This window comes from Ambystoma mexicanum, chromosome 10 (genome assembly GCF_040938575.1).
Source record: "Ambystoma mexicanum isolate Mex_15411 chromosome 10, UKY_AmexF1_1, whole genome shotgun sequence".
Classification (NCBI taxonomy): domain Eukaryota; kingdom Metazoa; phylum Chordata; class Amphibia; order Caudata; family Ambystomatidae; genus Ambystoma; species Ambystoma mexicanum.
The window spans coordinates 1,206,907,237-1,206,926,410 of NC_090932.1; positions in this window are offsets into that span (position 1 = coordinate 1,206,907,237).

Below are 19,174 nucleotides of genomic sequence, written 5' to 3' on the forward strand. Positions count from 1 at the left end.
GTCCTGCTTCCCGAAGCCAGGATGGCGAATGAAGGATACAACTGTGGACTGTGGTTGGACAAACGTGACCTGTGCATTTCAGTGGGATGTCTGGCAGTGCAAATTAGCATACGCCTGACAATAATGTGGACAGTCTTCCAGCAACCATGTGGGTACTGGAGTTGCACTTCACAATGATTAGACCTGATATGGCAAGTAATTGTGAAATGTTAAAAAACGTGTTTCTTCCCCTGCTTGAGGAAAGGCGTGCAAGTGGAACAGTATTGCTCTATACTGCTGTTATTCCAATTAAAAGGACATAAAAGACAGGATCAGCAAAGACCTTGCCATGCATTACGCATCCCCCAGCATCTCTTCCAAAAAGGTGCAGGGGAATGTGACTATTTAAAGAGCGTTTCAAAGAGAATTACATTACATTTGTGGATTTTCGCTGTGTTTTAAAATGGACAGGCACACGCCTTTATGTGCAAAACGGGTCAAAAAGGTCAATTGACGGTACAAGTGATCAGATACACAAGCAAATCACATATCTTGCACCAAAAATATTTTAGGAATCTTCCCCATCTTTTATCAAAATCCCATTGGATTTTAAATGTTTATTTTCCCAATTTGAGCTATAGCGCTATATGGTCCGAATTGGGTCTAACCGGTTCGAGGCAAATCACATATTTACTGACTCGTCTCGATTTGACTTGCGAAAATTTGGAGGCTGGAAAATCTCGAGCTGATTCAAACCTTTTCTTCAAAGGTGTGAACAAGCATTCGAGTCAAGCACTTTAAGGCTGGCCCATTCCTACAACAGAGAAATACTTTCCATTTTACCCGGGCTCCGGGAATTAGATGGTTGAGTTTTGGTTAATGTAAAATGCTATTCTTTTATTTTGCTGCTGGAAGTTGCAGTCAGCAAAGAAAAGCATGATTCTGCTTTGAGTGTGTTTAAAGAATTATAACTCCTTCATATCATTAAGTGTGAGGAATCTGCATTGTCACATGTTGAACTTTATAACATTGTTTTGCTGGGCCTGCACAGCTAGGTACATTCAAAGGGAACATCAGGCCTTTTCTCGCTTTTTATGTTTTCAGTTTAAAAGCCTTAGTTAAGCAGCCAGCTCTGGAACCATAGATGAGGCTGCCATCTTCAGCAAGGAGAGCCGTGTCACCACTTAAGAGTTTATAGACTTTTCCTGGCTTATAGAATACATAGAGAGGAGGTGGTGCTGCTCACACCATCCTACAGGATTTCAGGGCTAAACTGGCCCTTTCTGTGAAACAAAACTGGCAACACAGAGTGCTGCTTTGTGGATGATGTTTGGCACTTGTTCTACGTAGATAGTGTTTTGAAGGTTTGGTTGATCTCCAAAAGGCTTTTGAAAAACTGGCTGCTGGACCCCTTCAAAGAACCCTATGGATGCATTCTCTCATTGCTGCTGTGTGAATCAATGACTGAAAATGCAGCAAATGACACTGCAAAAATATGGCGAGAGCTTGTGTTTAATCCTGTGATGTGTGCTTCACTTTGCAGTAGGATCTCAAAGCAACAATTCCAAGAAAGCTTTGGTATGATGGGTTACCAAAGTAGTTCCCTTAATTACCTTTACTGAAAACATTTAGTTAAACGTTGTGCCTTATACCTTTCATTAGCACCCTTGGCAGGGAAGCCAGCAAATCAGGTGGCTAGGAACGCAAGCTGGCACAACCAGTGAAAGCCAGGCCATTAGGCGGCATAGAACACCACCTCATGGCCGGCTCCCCTGTCAAGAGACCCTCTCGAATTCCGCAATGTGAATTGTTGGTTCACACTGCTGCAATTAGGAAATTATGTTGTATATCTTAAAGACCAGGGCTGCCATAAACTTTGGTGGAGGCTGGTAATAAAACGGATGTACGTGATATTTCGAATACGAACATTTCAACGACAAATGTTCGTATTCGAAAGAATCACCCCACTACAAAATGGGCTTTCAACACCCCGCTCCCCCACCCCCTGACTTACCTTTTGGCAGCACAACTCGCTGTGTGCCACTAAGTCCCTGAAGTGCCAATTCCCCTCACTTCCGTGGATGGGAACCAGCGCTGCAGGGTCCTTTTCTTCTTCTTTTTAACACTTTTTTGTTTTAGATGTGGGGGACACCGCTGCCACCCCCGATTCCATTATTCGCTATAATGAAACCAAATTATTTGGCTGTATGTAATTTTGGTACAGCCGAAATCTGAAGATTTCAACCATTCATTTTTTTATTTACAATACTTTTGGTAATTGCCAATAAAACTGTCCCAAAGCTGTACGGGTAGATGCAATATCGAATGTGTTTGAGGCTGTCACAAATCTTTGATAGAGGTTGGCACTAAAGCTGTCTCACAGCTCCAGTGGTAGCTGTGCTGTATGGTATGTGAGGGGTGGGGTGGGTTGTAAGCAAGCTATAGCTCATTTCAATATGAATAATGCAACTGGGGTGGGAATTGCTGCCCTTTAGCTCAACTAAAGATGGCACAGTCCCGGCATACCTATACTATAGTTGCATCACACTATCGAAAATGGAATTGTTGCACAGCTAAAACACAGCTAAAATGCAGTGACTTTGCATCCTTCACCACAGCTAAGTTGAAGTCTTCAAAATGTGGGCATGGACAGGTCTCCAAATTAGACCAAGATGTATCATAATACCAACTGGATCCAGTAAACTTTACTACAATATGCAAAGCAAGAGAGGAGAGAACCAGTCAGTGGAGGTGGAGAAATATAGAGAGGATATTTTATGGGGCAAAAGGGATCTGACATAGTATGTATTGATAAATCAGGAGACTAGAGTAATAGAAACAGGCGAATATATGCCTAGACAAGTGCAGTCAGGTTGACTGTTCAAAGGAACAGTGAAAGAAGTGGGTGAGTGGGTCATATGATCAGTGGCAAGTCAATTCACATAGTTAATTCTGTTGGCTTTTCATGAAACAATATCTGTATTCAGATCTAGCAACTGTTGCACAAATTAAAAAATCATGGAAAGGCTGTTACTGATTGGGGTGGATGCAATTTCAAAAAGGTGCATGTGAACTTGCTGATTCATTAAAACATGTTTGTCTTATTGTATAACCTCACTTTCATAACGCACTCTTTCATGGATAGTGAGGCACTGTGCTGCCACTGTTGATGTTCTCTTCAGGTAAATGCATTATCTATTTTGTTAATCAGGATTATGTAAACCACACATACTGGTAGTGTGCATCTGTACCATGACATCTGTCTTGATCTTTTTGCAGCACTTCATTGTCACTGCACATGTTGATGGGATACCCAACATGACAATTCTTACCTTATATACTCTGTAAGACTCACACATTTCCCATCTATTTGACAATTTTACTGCACCTTTCAACAATACAGCTTTGGTGTTTTTTACTAAATGCACTACCATACCACCTGTGCTGGAGTTTTTTCCACTTGACAATGTTGTGTAACTCTTCATGTTTCTTGTGCATTTACTAATGAGACAAGTATTAGTATTCAATTTCGAAGAACAAAAACACATCTGGCCATGACATTGCCTCTTTATGTCGTTTTATTATTGATGCCTATTAATATATTATGTATAGTCTTGTTTTGTAAGGTTTGCTTGTGGAAATCCCAAACTGTTCTCACTTAATCTACAGACCAAAACCATTGTGAAGTTAGAGAGAAAGATGTGACCTCCATCACGCAATTCCCAGTGATTTTTTACATGGAGGTCCAATCTCAGCTTAATTATTTACTGGAATAGAGTTGGCTGGGCCTCTTGGTATTGCAGACATTAATTCGCCTGTTAGAGATGTATTTTATGGACATGCTACAGTTCGGAAAGGCCAAACCTACATGAAACATGTTATGTGGAAGGCAGTCCCAAATCATAAAGCACTAACAAAGCGTCACATGTTTCTCATGGCACAGTCCCACACTCTGAAACGGAGCATTTTGCAATGTGTCATTCAATGTTTTCCCTTCTATTTTTCCAAAATTAGCCTTTATTGCAGTGAATGCAGTACATCAATGTGTTTTTGAATGACAGACGAAAGGCCTGGATTTAACAGATGGCCTGAATATATGTACTTATGAATAACACCTCTGGATTCAAGTTACGCTGTACTGTACTGTACTTACTTAAGAACAAGTCCACACAAGAACTTATCTATGCACAAGACTATTTGTAATGCAAGTAAATCCAATATATACATTAATTCTAGAAATCAAAAATAGAGTTGTTATATTCCTGGTTCATTGAACAGCACACATGCCCTAATTTACAGATACATCACAATTTCTATAATGTAACATTTGTATAGAAACTTGACAGCACATTGGATTATGGAAATTAACATGATTTATAATTCACTCTTGGTTACCTCCATAATTTTGACAAAGATACATATTCCAATAGTACAAGCTGGCCCTTCACTTCATGGAGTTTGTAACAATTCTTGAAGAGTGTGCAGCTATAGAAGACCAGACCATTGGTGTTTTTTTTCCTCATATGTATCAAACATACATTCCATTACCCTTAGGTAAACGTTATTTGTCGTTTCCTCACCATGTGTTTGGCATGGAAGATAATATAATGAAACATCAGTATGCAATTCACATATTCTGCACTATTTGCAAGGAAATGGCATGTTATATAGAAATATATATATATATATCAGTAAGGCCCTATCCCAACATCTCATGTTTAAGTTAAGCAAACTGGATTACATTTCTAGAATGTTCTTATTTGTCGCAGAACTTTAGCTGCTGATTCCAAAGTCAACATATTTTCTTTCATGTCATAATGTATTAGTGTTATCTATTTCAATTATCATTTGTTGCTAACTTTGTTCTAGTTGTTTCATAGATTCGATTAGAGTGACCTAGCTACTTTTGAATGCCCTTGTTTTGGAGGTCTGGTGTGTTTTGTAACTCATCATTCAAGACACATTGTTCTTCCTTGCCATCATGTGACAGCGAGCCAATTCTTTCTTCAAGTATTCAATCGCCAACACTGAATCATCAAGTACTTTGTTAGTTGTTCTGATTTATCTCCAAAAGTCACATTATTGTCTGTTCATTACTCAACCTCTTATGAGGATGCCATACTCTGCTCACCTTGTGCATGTGCCAGTCTCAATTGTAAGGTGAGTTGCTGTATTTCCTGAATACAAGCTTTTTTGAGCTAACGGTTTGATTATTTGCATATACTGATGTAATTGATCAAATACAACTCGCAAATCTACATTCTTTACAATGAGATTTGCATATTGAGCTTTGCAGCTGTTTCCTGATGCTCTATGAGTTGTGTTTTTTAATGTTCACAATGTCATCTGAAGACATTGGTATAAATATCTTGATCATTTAATTTGCATGACTGTTCTGTTTCTGAAGGAATATTGGATTGTCATCCAGAGACTCATTTAGCTGTTACATTACTTGATGTATTAACACAAAAAGGAGGACAACACACAACTGTATGTAGGTACAAAAAAGGGCAATGGGAAATCCCTCAAGTGAAGTGACACTTCAGACAGCGATTGTCACGTGGGGGAGGCCACAAATTCGTTCTACCTGTACCATGAACAACCTGTTATATGTTTTTTTATGTCTGTCCCATGCTCCGCCCTACTATCTAGTACTCCTCTAGGACGGGCGATGTGGGCAGTGTTTGTCTTCATTTAAAAAAAGCTAGCTCACCCATACTAAGGAGTACCGTCTGCAGTATATCAGTTACAATCTGCAGCTTTGTCTTGAGCTTCCTTATTAGTTCTTAATCCTGAGCTAACCTGGGATGTCCCGACTAGTCAAAGGGATATTAAAGTACTGTTGACCCAGAGTAGACCTTGTTTTTCAGTCCTAGGTGTAAACACTTTTCTAACACCCCAATTTCTACATTGTTTTGGTTTTTCAAAAATGGCTTCTCTTTGCCTTCTTTTCCTGTTGCCGTTTTTGTAAGCGTTGCACCAGCGCTTTCTAAGGAAAGTTTTCCTATGATTGGGATTAGACAGGGACAGGAAGTTGTTTTCCATATATCCTTCTGTCCTTCCTACTGACCCAGTATCTCCCTGGTCACTGTACATGCACCTGTCACTTCACTTGAGGGATTTCCGCATTGCACTTTTTTTGTACCTACATACAGTTGTGTGTTGCCCTACTGTTTGTGTTAATACAATGCACTCTGTACATTGTACCTCTGGTGTCCCCTGGGTTATTACTCATTTCTTGATGTCACTGCTCATTAACTTGCTGAATGCAAGTTCATTCTGCTGATGTCTTTTGAGCAGATTGTGTGATTTGCTGCATGTAAATCTCTTTTTCAACCAGTCTACCCTCAACCATCTTGAGGAAGAAGAGATGGATGGGTGGAAAGATTCACAAGCATCTGCCTCTCCTACTTAGAATTAGTGGTCATATATCATAGCTTGTTTTCTACTTACCAAACATCTATTCCTAATGTCTCCACACTTTCCTTCAATTTGTCTTTCCATGTCTCAAGATCCTGCTTCACCCATTGCCCATAAGGGACATAAATAGTGAATTAATGGTCAAGAGTCACCTTTGAGTCAGCCCTGATGTCCTTTTCAAAATATTTCTCACTTACAAATGACACTATTCTCTCAAAGCACAACTTCACAAACTGTATGTCAAATCCCATTTTCTATTATTTCTATAATATTTCAAATCAGACTATGCAGTGGGGACTATCCAATCCAACACAGTAATGAAACTTCACACATATATGTGATCTAGAGCACAATTTGTGTTACACGATACATCTGAGTGTGATGTTAGTTAGAATTCTCAAGAATGTGCTAATTTCCCTTACCTTTTGAGACCCCCAAGAACGTTGCTGGATTTCTAGGATTAACATTTTTACCTGGAAAGAGTGTGATCCTTTTTTCCACTCTTTCATGTATTTTGATGTGTGTTTTACTTTTGTGTTCTTTGGATATGGGGTTTTAAACAACTCCATAGGCATCATCATTTTCTTGTGTGTCACACAGCAACTTCAGTGCAGTGGCACAGGGGTGTCTTTCAGACTCCCCCAGGTTTAAATACCTTCTCTGGGACTGACTACTGTCACCCAGAGCATATAAAGTTAAATTGACTTTGGCAGTCTTTTTAAATTCATAGACCCAGCACAACCTATCTTCCTATAGAGTGATGGAGGGGTTGCCGAGCATACCCTGTGTCTAAAACACTCATGTAACAGTCAAATGTTACCCTTTCCTCTTAAAATGGCTGGTGGCAGTGGTTTTACAATGAACCACCATGATTTTTCCCGACCGCGAACACCAGTAGCTAAAAATCGGGTCAGCCATATTTTTCAATATGGCGCCCATGACCCCTCTGTAAAAACAGACTCCGGTCATCGTTTTTTGCTGTTTCTTTTAGGAAAGGTTCTTCTTGTGTTTAACTCTGCGTGCCAAACCAGGTTTGGTGGGCTTCAGTGCTGAAGCTCTCCTATGGCGCCTGAATGTCTGGGGTGGACAGGATGTGAGGGAGGTGCCCACAACTGCCTGTGCTCAGTCTCCTAGGAGACCTGAATGCACTCTGGTGTGATTGGCTGGCTGACTGTCTGGCAAGGACAGCCAACCTTTTGGGTGAGTGACAGCTAGGCTGGAATTAATGGGAGAAAAATGTTTAAAAGCAGGTCTCTGGGACTTGGAAGGCAGAGTCGACCAATGGAACGAAAGAACCAAAGATGAGCTCAAGGAAGACGACTGCTGGAACTCCTGGACCCTTGGTTTGCCCGGTGAAGCCCTGCTGTAGGCCCAAATTGCCTGAAACTCCATCAACAGAGAAGCCCCTTCAAGGATGACTTCTTCCCTTGAGCTGGTGGGAACAACCAACTCGTAAGCCACCTGCACACCGTCTCCATACTGGTCGAATTTTCATCAGAGTGATGTTGAAAACTAGCTAGCCAGTGAGAAGGATACCAGTTTGAGGACTTTACAGCACTCAATCCTTAAAACTGACGCTTAGCCAAGCTTGTGACCTCTTCCCTGGGCAGTCCAAGAACCTCCTGATGTCTTCCTTCTTGTCCCCACGACTGAAGCTCATGAACAGCGAGATCTGCAGGAACTGCCAGGAACAACTGCCTCAGCTACAGCTTTTTTTCATACTTAAGGTACTTTGCAAACGTGGTGTGGAAATCCTTTCTGCCGCAGTGAAAGTTTGTGAAACTTTCCCAACTATGAGTCTTGTTCGCTCCTAATCCAACATATAACTCTTTTTCTTGTAAACTACTTTTAAGAACATTGGCAAAGACTTAACGGTTTACTACCAGAACTGCGCTATCCTATAGAAGACACTGAACCATTGACTTTGGCCCAGGCCTTATGAATTGAATTGCCTCTTTTAGCGAACTGAAACTATTTGCCCTGTGTATGATAGTAATTGTGCTTTAATTCTTTTAACCTTTGCCTTTCTTCCCCTTTTGAAAGTTACTGAAGTGCTATTTTGCTCCCATTTCAGGGGAGACTAACTTGTTCAGAAACGTACTGATTGTGTACTGTAGTGTATGAGATTGTGATATTGAGCTGCTTCTTACTAGTGGAATGTTTTTCCAACTGACGGTGTAAATAAATGTATATTCTTTTACCACGAAACCTTGAATAGTGTTTGTTTGACCTACTGTGATTGCCAGTCCTTTATGTAACATCTTGTACTGCTCACATCCCTCTTGAGATAAGTCTGACCGCTCAGCCACAGCTACCACATAACTGTGTCGTACGGGCTTGTACCAAAGGTGAGATTGTGCTTACACCTGTAGTCTTAATTGTGTGTAGTGTTCCCAAAGGGTATTGCATGTAATTCTGCCTGACAGTTGACATCAGTGATGTCATTTCCACAGCATTCCTGAGCAAGCGCCCAAGTTTCTGTCAAGTATTTTTGATAACATTTTGAATTCTGCTGAGGTTGCATCCTCTTATCTAACAACCCTTATTACTCAATTCCACCCTGAAATTCTGGGAGTTAGAAACATGTTGCATTTGGACGTAATATTCAGTTTTTTTGTAAATAGTAATTCAAAAGCAAAGGTGGTCCTCTCATTTTCTGCTGGGGAAGTCACCAACAATATTATGCAGTTTGCAGACAGTACGTCTTACAGAAAAACAGCATGACTGTTAATCTATGTATTTATGTGTGAAAATATATGGGTTTGTGGCTTGGTTTGTGGCAAAGCATTGTTCCTTATACAATTCCACAGTGTTTCACCAATCTGCACCAAATGTTGCATAGTTACCTGTTAGGACTGTTAAGGATTTCAATCAGGCACACACCCGGGTCTTTCCTAGCATGTAGTGTGTAATGAAATAGTTATGTATTGTGTCTATAGGTTCAATATTCTGAATGATATACCACTCATATCACACCCGTCTCAAAATACCCCCCAGGTCGCAGTGGACCAGGAATCATGCTAGTTTGTAAAGGTAAATATTTATTTAATATTCAAATTACACATAAGTTTTAATATTACATGGCCACGGTAGTGGCCATGTAGTTATGGTTAAGTTGGTGTTTCCATAGGAAGAGCTCTTTTTGGGCGGCTTATAACTTTGCTCCCCCTGGACGAATCGTCACCAAACTTTGCAAAAAGGTATATGGCCCACTCTGAATGTTTATGCAAAGTTTGGTGAGGATTCGTCCAGGGGGGGCAAAGTTATAGGGGGGGTCCCAAAACTTTTTTTTTCCCATAGACTGAATGGGAATTTTATTTTGCTTGCGCCTACAGCGCAAACCACTGGACGGATTTTCACCAAATTTGGACCAGGAGCAGCGGCTTGGTCCCGAAAGCGTGCTTTTGCACATTTGGTGAAAATCTGTCCAGTAGTTTTTTTTAAATGACCAAAAAGTAGGTCAGAAAAAATTAGTGATATCTGTGTTCGCTTCGCGGACACACTTCCCTGTTTGCTCCGCGGACAAGACGGTGATTTGGCAAGCAGCTTGCGTGATGTCCGCGGACATCGGACAAGCTTTTCTATTGGCTGCCGTGAAGCGTGCAGTGCGTCTATTTTCAGAGACTCCCGCCATCTTTGTTTATCGGATCAGGATCTGCTGCCTGCACAGTTTTGATGTGGGCTGTGTCGGCCACGAAAAGGCGGTGAGGCACAGGCCCTCGTGTCTCTCTCTTGTTCCCCCCACCCCCTGCTCATGGCCCGTGTCTCTCATGTTCCCCCCCTCGCTGATTCTATGTGTGTTCCTCCCGCCCCCGCTCATGCTCCATTTCTCTTTCCTTTTCCCCCTGCTCATGTCCCGTGTCTCCCTCCTTCCCCCCCACTCATGCCCCGTGTCTCCCTACTGTTCCCCCCACTCCCCTGCTCATGCCCTGTGTGTCTCCCTCCTTTCCCCCCACCCCCGCTCATGCCCCGTGTGTCTCTCCTCTTCCCCCTCACCCCCCGCTTATGCCCCGTGTCTCTCTCCCCTTCCCCCCACCCCCCGCTCATGCCCCGTGTGTCTCCCTCCTTTCCCCCCACCCCCGCTCATGCCCCGTGTGTCTCTCCCCTTCCCCACCACCCCCCGCTCATGCCCCGTGTGTCTCTCCCCTTCCCCCCTGCCCCCCGCTCATGCCCCGTGTGTCTCTCCCCTTCCCCCCAAGCCCCCGCTCATGCCCCGTGTGTCTCACCCCTTCCCCCCACCCCCGCTCATGCCCTGTGTCTCTCCCCTTCCCCCCAACCCCCACTCATACCCTGTGTCTCCCTACTGTTCCCCCCACCCCCTGCCCCGTGTGTCTCTCCCCTTCCCCCCCACCCCCCGCTCATGCCCCGTGTGTCTCTCCCCTTCCCCCCCACCCCCTGCTCATGCCCCGTGTGTCTCTCCCCTTCCCCCTTCCCCCCACCCCCCGCGCATGCCCCATGCGTCTCTCCCCTTCCCCCCCACCCCCGCTCATGCCCCGTGTCTCCCTACTGTTCCCCCCACCCCCTCATGCACTGTGTGTCTCTCCCCTTTCCCCCCACCCCCTGCTCATGCCCTGTGTGTCTCTCCCCTTCCCCCCCACCCCCCGCTCATGCCTCGTGTGTCTCTCCCCTTCCCTCCCACCCCCTGCTCATGCACCGTGTCTCTCTACCCTTCTCCCACCCCCCGCTCATGCCCCGTGTGTCTCTCCCCCTTCCCCCCCACCCCCCGCTCATGCCCTGTGTCTCCCCACTGTTCCCCCCACCCCCTGCTCATGCCCCGTGTCTCTCTCTACTTCCCCCCCACCCCCCGCTCATGCCCAGTGTCTCCCCTGTTCCCCCCACTCATGCCCCGTGTCTCCCTACTGTTCCCCCCACTCCCCTGCTCATGCCCCGTGTGTCTCCCTCCTTTCCCCCCACCCCCGCTCATGCCCCGTGTGTCTCTCCTCTTCCCCCTCACCCCCCGCTTATGCCCCGTGTCTCTCTCCCCTTCCCCCCACCCCCCGCTCATGCCCCGTGTGTCTCCCTCCTTTCCCCCACCCCCGCTCATGCCCCGTGTGTCTCTCCTCTTCCCCCCCACCCCCCGCTCATGCCCCGTGTGTCTCTCCCCTTCCCCCCTGCCCCCTGCTCATGCCCCGTGTGTCTCTCCCCTTCCCCCCAACCCCCCGCTCATGCCCCGTGTGTCTCACCCCTTCCCCCCACCCCCGCTCATGCCCCGTGTCTCTCCCCTTCCCCCCAACCCCCACTCATACCCTGTGTCTCCCTACTGTTCCCCCCACCCCCTGCCCCGTGTGTCTCTCCCCTTCCCCCCCACCCCCCGCTCATGCCCCGTGTGTCTCTCCCCTCCCCCCCACCCCCTGCTCATGCCCCGTGTGTCTCTCCCCTTCCCTCCACCCCCTGCTCATGCCCCATGCGTCTCTCCCCTTTCCCCCCACCCCCTGCTCATGCCCTGTGTGTCTCTCCCCTTCCCCCCCACCCCCCGCTCATGCCTCGTGTGTCTCTCCCCTTCCCTCCCACCCCCTGCTCATGCACCGTGTCTATCTACCCTTCTCCCACCCCCCGCTCATGCCCCGTGTGTCTCTCCCCCTTCCCCCCCACCCCCCGCTCATGCCCTGTGTCTCCCCACTGTTCCCCCCACCCCCCGCTCATGCCCCGTGTGTCTCTCCTCTTCCCCCTCACCCCCCGCTTATGCCCCGTGTCTCTCTCCCCTCCCCCCACCCCCCGCTCATGCCCCGTGTGTCTCCCTCCTTTCCCCCCACCCCCGCTCATGCCCCGTGTGTCTCTCCCCTTCCCCCCCACCCCCCGCTCATGCCCCGTGTGTCTCTCCCCTTCCCCCCTGCCCCCCGCTCATGCCCCGTGTGTCTCTCCCCTCCCCCCCAACCCCCCGCTCATGCCCCGTGTGTCTCACCCCTTCCCCCCACCCCCGCTCATGCCCTGTGTCTCTCCCCTTCCCCCCAACCCCCACTCATACCCTGTGTCTCCCTACTGTTCCCCCCACCCCCTGCCCCGTGTGTCTCTCCCCTTCCCCCCCACCCCCCGCTCATGCCCCGTGTGTCTCTCCCCTTCCCCCCCACCCCCTGCTCATGCCCCGTGTGTCTCTCCCCTTCCCCCCACCCCCCGCTCATGCCCCATGCGTCTCTCCCCTTCCCCCCCACCCCCGCTCATGCCCCGTGTCTCCCTACTGTTCCCCCCACCCCCTCATGCAATGTGTGTCTCTCCCCTTTCCCCCCACCCCCTGCTCATGCCCTGTGTGTCTCTCCCCTTCCCCCCCACCCCCCGCTCATGCCTCGTGTGTCTCTCCCCTTCCCTCCCACCCCCTGCTCATGCACCGTGTCTCTCTACCCTTCTCCCACCCCCCGCTCATGCCCCGTGTGTCTCTCCCCCTTCCCCCCCACCCCCCGCTTATGCCCTGTGTCTCCCCACTGTTCCCCCCACCCCCTGCTCATGCCCTGTGTCTCTCTCTACTTCCCCCCCACCCCCCGCTCATGCCCAGTGTCTCCCCTGTTCCCCCCCACTCATGCCCCGTGTCTCCCTACTGTTCCCCCCACTCCCCTGCTCATGCCCCGTGTGTCTCCCTCCTTTCCCCCCACCCCCGCTCATGCCCCGTGTGTCTCTCCTCTTCCCCCTCACCCCCCGCTTATGCCCCGTGTCTCTCTCCCCTTCCCCCCACCCCCCGCTCACGCCCCGTGTGTCTCCCTCCTTTCCCCCACCCCCACTCATGCCCCGTGTGTCTCTCCCCTTCCCCCCCACCCCCCGCTCATGCCCCGTGTGTCTCTCCCCTTCCCCCCTGCCCCCTGCTCATGCCCCGTGTGTCTCTCCCCTTCCCCCCAACCCCCCGCTCATGCCCCGTGTGTCTCACCCCTTCCCCCCACCCCCGCTCATGCCCCGTGTCTCTCCCCTTCCCCCCAACCCCCACTCATACCCTGTGTCTCCCTACTGTTCCCCCCACCCCCTGCCCCGTGTGTCTCTCCCCTTCCCCCCCACCCCCCGCTCATGCCCCGTGTGTCTCTCCCCTTCCCCCCCACCCCCTGCTCATGCCCCGTGTGTCTCTCCCCTTCCCTCCACCCCCTGCTCATGCCCCATGCGTCTCTCCCCTTCCCCCCCACTCCCGCTCATGCCCCGTGTCTCCCTACTGTTCCCCCCACCCCCTCATGCACTGTGTGTCTCTCCCCTTTCCCCCCACCCCCTGCTCATGCCCTGTGTGTCTCTCCCCTTCCCCCCCACCCCCCGCTCATGCCTCGTGTGTCTCTCCCCTTCCCTCCCACCCCCTGCTCATGCACCGTGTCTCTCTACCCTTCTCCCACCCCCCGCTCATGCCCCGTGTGTCTCTCCCCCTTCCCCCCCACCCCCCGCTCATGCCCTGTGTCTCCCCACTGTTCCCCCCACCCCCTGCTCATGCCCCGTGTCTCTCTCTACTTCCCCCCCACCCCCCGCTCATGCCCAGTGTCTCCCCTGTTCCCCCCCACCCCCGCTCATGACCTGTCTCCCCTGTTACCCCCCAACCCCGCTCATGCCCCGTGTCTCCCTTGTGTTACCCCCCACGACCCCGCTCATGCCCCCTGTCTCTCGTGTTACCCCTCCACCCCCCGCTCATGCCCTGTGTCTGCCTTGTGTTACCCCCACCCATGCCCCGTGTCTCTCCACTTCCGCCCCACCCCCCGCTCATGCCCCGTGTGCCCTGTTCCCCCCAGCCCGCGCTCATGACCTGTCTCCCCTGTTACCCCCCACCCCCCGCTCATGCCCCGTGTCTCCCTTGTGTTACCCCCATCCCCAGCTCATGCCCTGTGTCTCCCTTGTGTTACCCCACACCCCCTGCTCATGCCCCGTGTCTCCCTTGCGTTACGCCCCACCCCCCGCTCATGCCCCGTGTCTCCCTTGTTTTACCCCCCACCCCCCGTTCATGCCCCGTGTCTCCCTTGTGTTACCCCCCGCTTATGCCCTGTGTCTCCCTTGTGTTACCCCCCACCCCCCGCTCATGCCCCGTGTCTCCCTTGTGTTACCCCCCACCCCCCGCTCATGCCCCGTGTCTCCCTTGTGTTACTCCCCACCCCCCGCTCATGCCCCTTGTCTCCACTGTTCCCCCCACCCCGGCTCATGCCCCGTGTCTCCCTCCTTTCCCCCCCACCCCCCGCTCATGCCCCGTGTCTCCCGTGTTCCCCCCACCCCCGCTCATGCCCCGTGTCTCTCTCCTGTTCCCCCCCACCCCCGCTCATGCCCCGTGTCTCCTGTTGCCCCCCCACCCTCCGGTCATGTCCCGTGTCTCCCTCCTGTACCCCCACCCCCCGCTCATGCCCCATGTTTCCCTCGTGTTCCCCGCACCCCCCGCTCATGCCCCGTGTTACTCCCCCACCCCCCGCTCATGCCCCATGTCTCTCTCGTGTTACCCCCACCCCCGCTCATGCCCCATGTCCCCATTGTGTACCCCCTCACCCCCTGCTCATGCCCCATGTGTCTCCTGTTGCCCCCACCCCCTGCTCATGCCCCGTGTCTCCCTCGTGTCCCCCACCCCCCACTCATGCCCTGTGTCTCCATCGTGTACCCCCTCACCCCCGCTCATGCCCTGTGTGTCTCCTGTTGCCCCCACCCCCGCTCATGCCACGTGTCTCCCTCGTGTTCCCCCACCCCCCGCTCATGTCCCGTGTTTCCCTCGTGTTCCCCCCACCCCCCACTCATGCCCCGTGTCTCCCTTGTGTTCCCCCCACCCCTCGCTCATGCCCCTTGTCTCTCTCCTTCCCCCCACCCCCACTCATGCCCCATGTGTGCCCTATTCCCCCACCCCCTGCTCATGCCCCGTGTGTGCCCTGTTCCCCCACCCCCTGCTCATGCCCCGTACGTGCCCTGTTCCCCCCACCCCCTGCTCATGCCCCATGTGTGCCCTGTTCCCCCCACACCCCGCTCATGCCCCGTGTGTGCCCTGTTCCCCCCACCCCCCGCTCATGCCCCATGTGTGCCCTGTTCCTCCCACCCCCGCTTATGCCCCGTGTGTGCCCTGTTCCCCCCACCCCCCGCTCATGCCCCGTATGTGCCCTGTTTCCCCCACCCCCTGCTCATGCCCCGTGTCTCCCCTGTTCCACCCACCCCCGCTCATGCCCCATGTCTCCCTTGTGTTCCTCCCCACCCCTGCTCATGCCCCGTGTCTCCCCTGTTCCCCCCCACTCGCTGCTCATGCCCCGTGTCTCTCGTGTTCCCCCCACCCCTGCTCATGCCCCGTGTTTCCTTCCTTTCCCCCCACCCCCTGCTCATGCCCTATTTGTGCCCTGTTCCCTCTCACCCCCCGCTCATGCCCATTTGTCTCCCCTGTTTTCCCTCCACCCCCCACTCATGCCCTGTTGTGTTCTCTTTATACACCCCGCCTTCCCTTTCCATGGTGGCGGTGTAAGAAGGAAAATCTTTTTTTTTTACCACCCGGGGTTCCCACTTTGAGGACCTAAGATGCTAGTGGTCTTCATCTATTGAAAAGGATGTTATGGTGACGTTGCACTAATAAAAAACTAATAAATTCAGTAAAAAAAAAATGTGTTACAGGGACGTTATGGTTAAGTTGCGCTATTAAAAACCTATGAAATTCAGTGCAAAAACTTTGTTAAAGGGATGTTAGGGTTAAGTTGCGCTACTAAAAACCTATGAAATTCAGTGAAAAAACGTTGTCAAAGGGACGTTATGGTTCCAAGTAAAACCGAAAAACCCTTGAAATTCGCAAGTTATGGTAAGCTAAGCAACCATAACTCGCGCCACCACTGTGCACTGCTAAAACAAACACCCAGGACATCAAAGATGACATCACAAATGTCATTGATGACATCACTGATGACATCACATGTGTATGTACTTTTCATGAAATATGTGTACAAAGTTTTTTCACTGAATATATATATATATATATATATAAATATATATATATATATATATATGGGGCAGCAATCACCAGGTGGTGACAATAAAATTCAGAAATAAGTAAAGCAATTGAATTCACTTATAGGAATGCAGAATAAAAAACAAAGGGAAAAGAACAGTTTTGGTTTGTGAATAGATAATGTTTAGGTTAATATTTCTCCAAAGTTCTTAAGGCACAAATGAGCAATCCTACACAGATCTATGTAAGCCGCAGGTATTCAGGAATGAAAGACAATGTCTAGAGTTTAAATGCAATCTTCCCTCCCCGAACAAGAGAGAAAACGTTTTTTGGGAAATTGACACTTTTAAAATGACAGGTGAAAATGGCTTTGTGACACAATGCAAAAGGGAGCAAAAATGCTTCAATTGATAAAAAATTCTTATGAGAGCAACACTAAACAGGTCCTAACAAACATGAGCTACAAGATAAGCAACAGTACACACTTTAGATCAGAATGGGAGTGTGGAAATACTTTGAATGAGAAAAAGACACATGGGACTTTTGAAAAATGTAAATTTGTGTCAAAATTTCACTATGTGATTTTTGATAGAAGTTTTAGTGAGAGGCATATTTGAAAAAATAGAACAGAGAAAAGCAGAAATTTGATTTAAAAAAAATGTCACATTGGTTTTATTACACGATATTTATGACTGTGAAAAAGAGAATGCCACCCGTGAATCTCCACAGTTAAACACGGGCGCTTGTAACTCTTTTGTGTGATACTCTAGTTGCCGTTCGGTATGGGAATTACTTTATTTAAGCCAAATCACTAATGGGTTATGGTTTAATGACACAAAATGAGAAGAATCAGCGCAAGAATGGTTCTGACAATGGTAGATGTTCTAAAGTTAAAGATGGGATAGGTTGAGATTGGGATAAAACAAGGCAATATCCTATGGGTGACTATTATTCCTGTTGATACTCACAGTCCATTGAAATTAAAATTGGACCATCAGGGTTCTGGTCATCGGATCGGGTCTACCGGCATCAGGGCACTTCTGGAGGGATCGGTCAGATGGGCGGTTCTGGTCAATTGAACTGGCAGCACAACTGGATTTGGAATGGATTGGCTCTTCTGGTCACTTGCATAGTAGATTAGCATGATGGCAAGTTTCAGCAGGCTAGCCTTAATGATAGCAAGCCAGACTGGATCAGAATTCATTTTCCTTAAATTTGGGAACAAAGCGCTGTGCGGAAATCAGGATGTGATCAGCAAGCAGTTTGTCTATGTGTGGTGAAGTTCCTATATTTATCCTACTAAATGACATCACAAAGTTTATGGTATGGGCAGAATTTAAAATCTTACCCCCACGGCTGTGAGTGGCCAAAGGCACATGCCTTTTTCTGGTTGGCAGTCAGAACAGAGCTGTCATCTTTATGATGGGATTTAGGAACTCCCACATTGATTTTGACCAAAACTTAACTTTTGCACAAATGTACATTTCTAAAATCATGCCCCCTAATAAAATCGGAGATGTACATTATGTATTGGATGGGTTATCTTTACATTCAATCCCCATCTCTGTGAGAGCTGTCTTTGTCATTCTGTGGAATTGTATCAATTTTAATCAAAACAGTTTGGTCTAATAATTTCTAATTCAGTACATATCTGGGCGATTATCACTAGAGCATGAATATACAATATTAGTTAATAGTTTTGCTAAAATTAGGGTTTTCCTGTAACTTCTATCCCTTAGGTAGTACATGGTTCATTAATGTCTTCAAAGCAAGGGCCTAAAATTAGATTAACATCTATCCATGTTTTGATTTGTCCTCCTTCAGGTTGCACAGTTAAAGATTTTCAAACTTAATCACAAATAAGTATTTTAACACCAAATGTTCTGGCCATTTTTTTTTCTTTTCAACAGGCAACAGCTGTCACATTTCTTTGATCAGGGAGGTGTGTTCTCTTCCTGGAGAGGGAAGCTCCTCTGTAGAGATCAGTAGGCAGCCTGTCATTGTCCTTGGCTAGGCCAGAGATGAAAGTCTGATGCTTTCTTTGTTGTCAATATGCGGGAACCCCCAGCATCCATTAAGGCTTCCTGAAGTGCCAACTGAAGTGTCATTTTTCCCAGGCTGGGCACTGTCAAGTCATAATTAAGTATTTACTTATTTCCAAACTGGGTTACTTTAGAATTCACTTTAAGGTCTTTCATTTAAAACATATAAACATAAGCACAGTTTTAAGCCCTTCACAAAAACAAGCTGTTAAATAGGCACATTTTGCAATTTCTTCAGGGAAAAAGCACATTTAAACTGCTTTTTTACATCTAATTTTCTTATGTAGCACACACACATTCAACTCAGCATTATTCTGTCTTTGAGTGCTGGAAATTGTCTGCAACCTGGAAGTAAGTATTCAGTTTATGCTTGGAGTTTTCTCTGCACAGCTGAAATTGATATGTTAACACTTTCATCCGCATTTTTCCTGTTTAACTGAAAGCAAATTGTTGCTGGACTGGTGTTTCATAAATACATTTCTTAGCTGCTGTCAGTCAATGAGGCCCAGTTTCTTCTGACTGCACTGAATGATATGTGGTTTCAGCACACTTTTCATTTCAATAGTTCACTTGGAAAATGACTGAATTTAGCACTAAAACAGCACTTTGAAGGTTGCAATAGATTGGGAAAGCTGCATTTTAAAGGCATTTTGGTTTTTAGGCCACTTCTGTGGCCTTGCTTCATGTGACATATAACAGCACCCACTGGCATTCTCCTGCAGTGAGATCTGTTTTGACACCAACTTTGACTGTGTGTGGCAGGGGTGTGCAGCCTTTTGTGATTTATGAACCATGCACAGTTTTTCAGATTTGGTGCGCACAGGTGTTAGCGCATCCATTTCTGGCTGATTCTTCCCCCATTGGAAAAAGGGTGCATTGGGGCGCA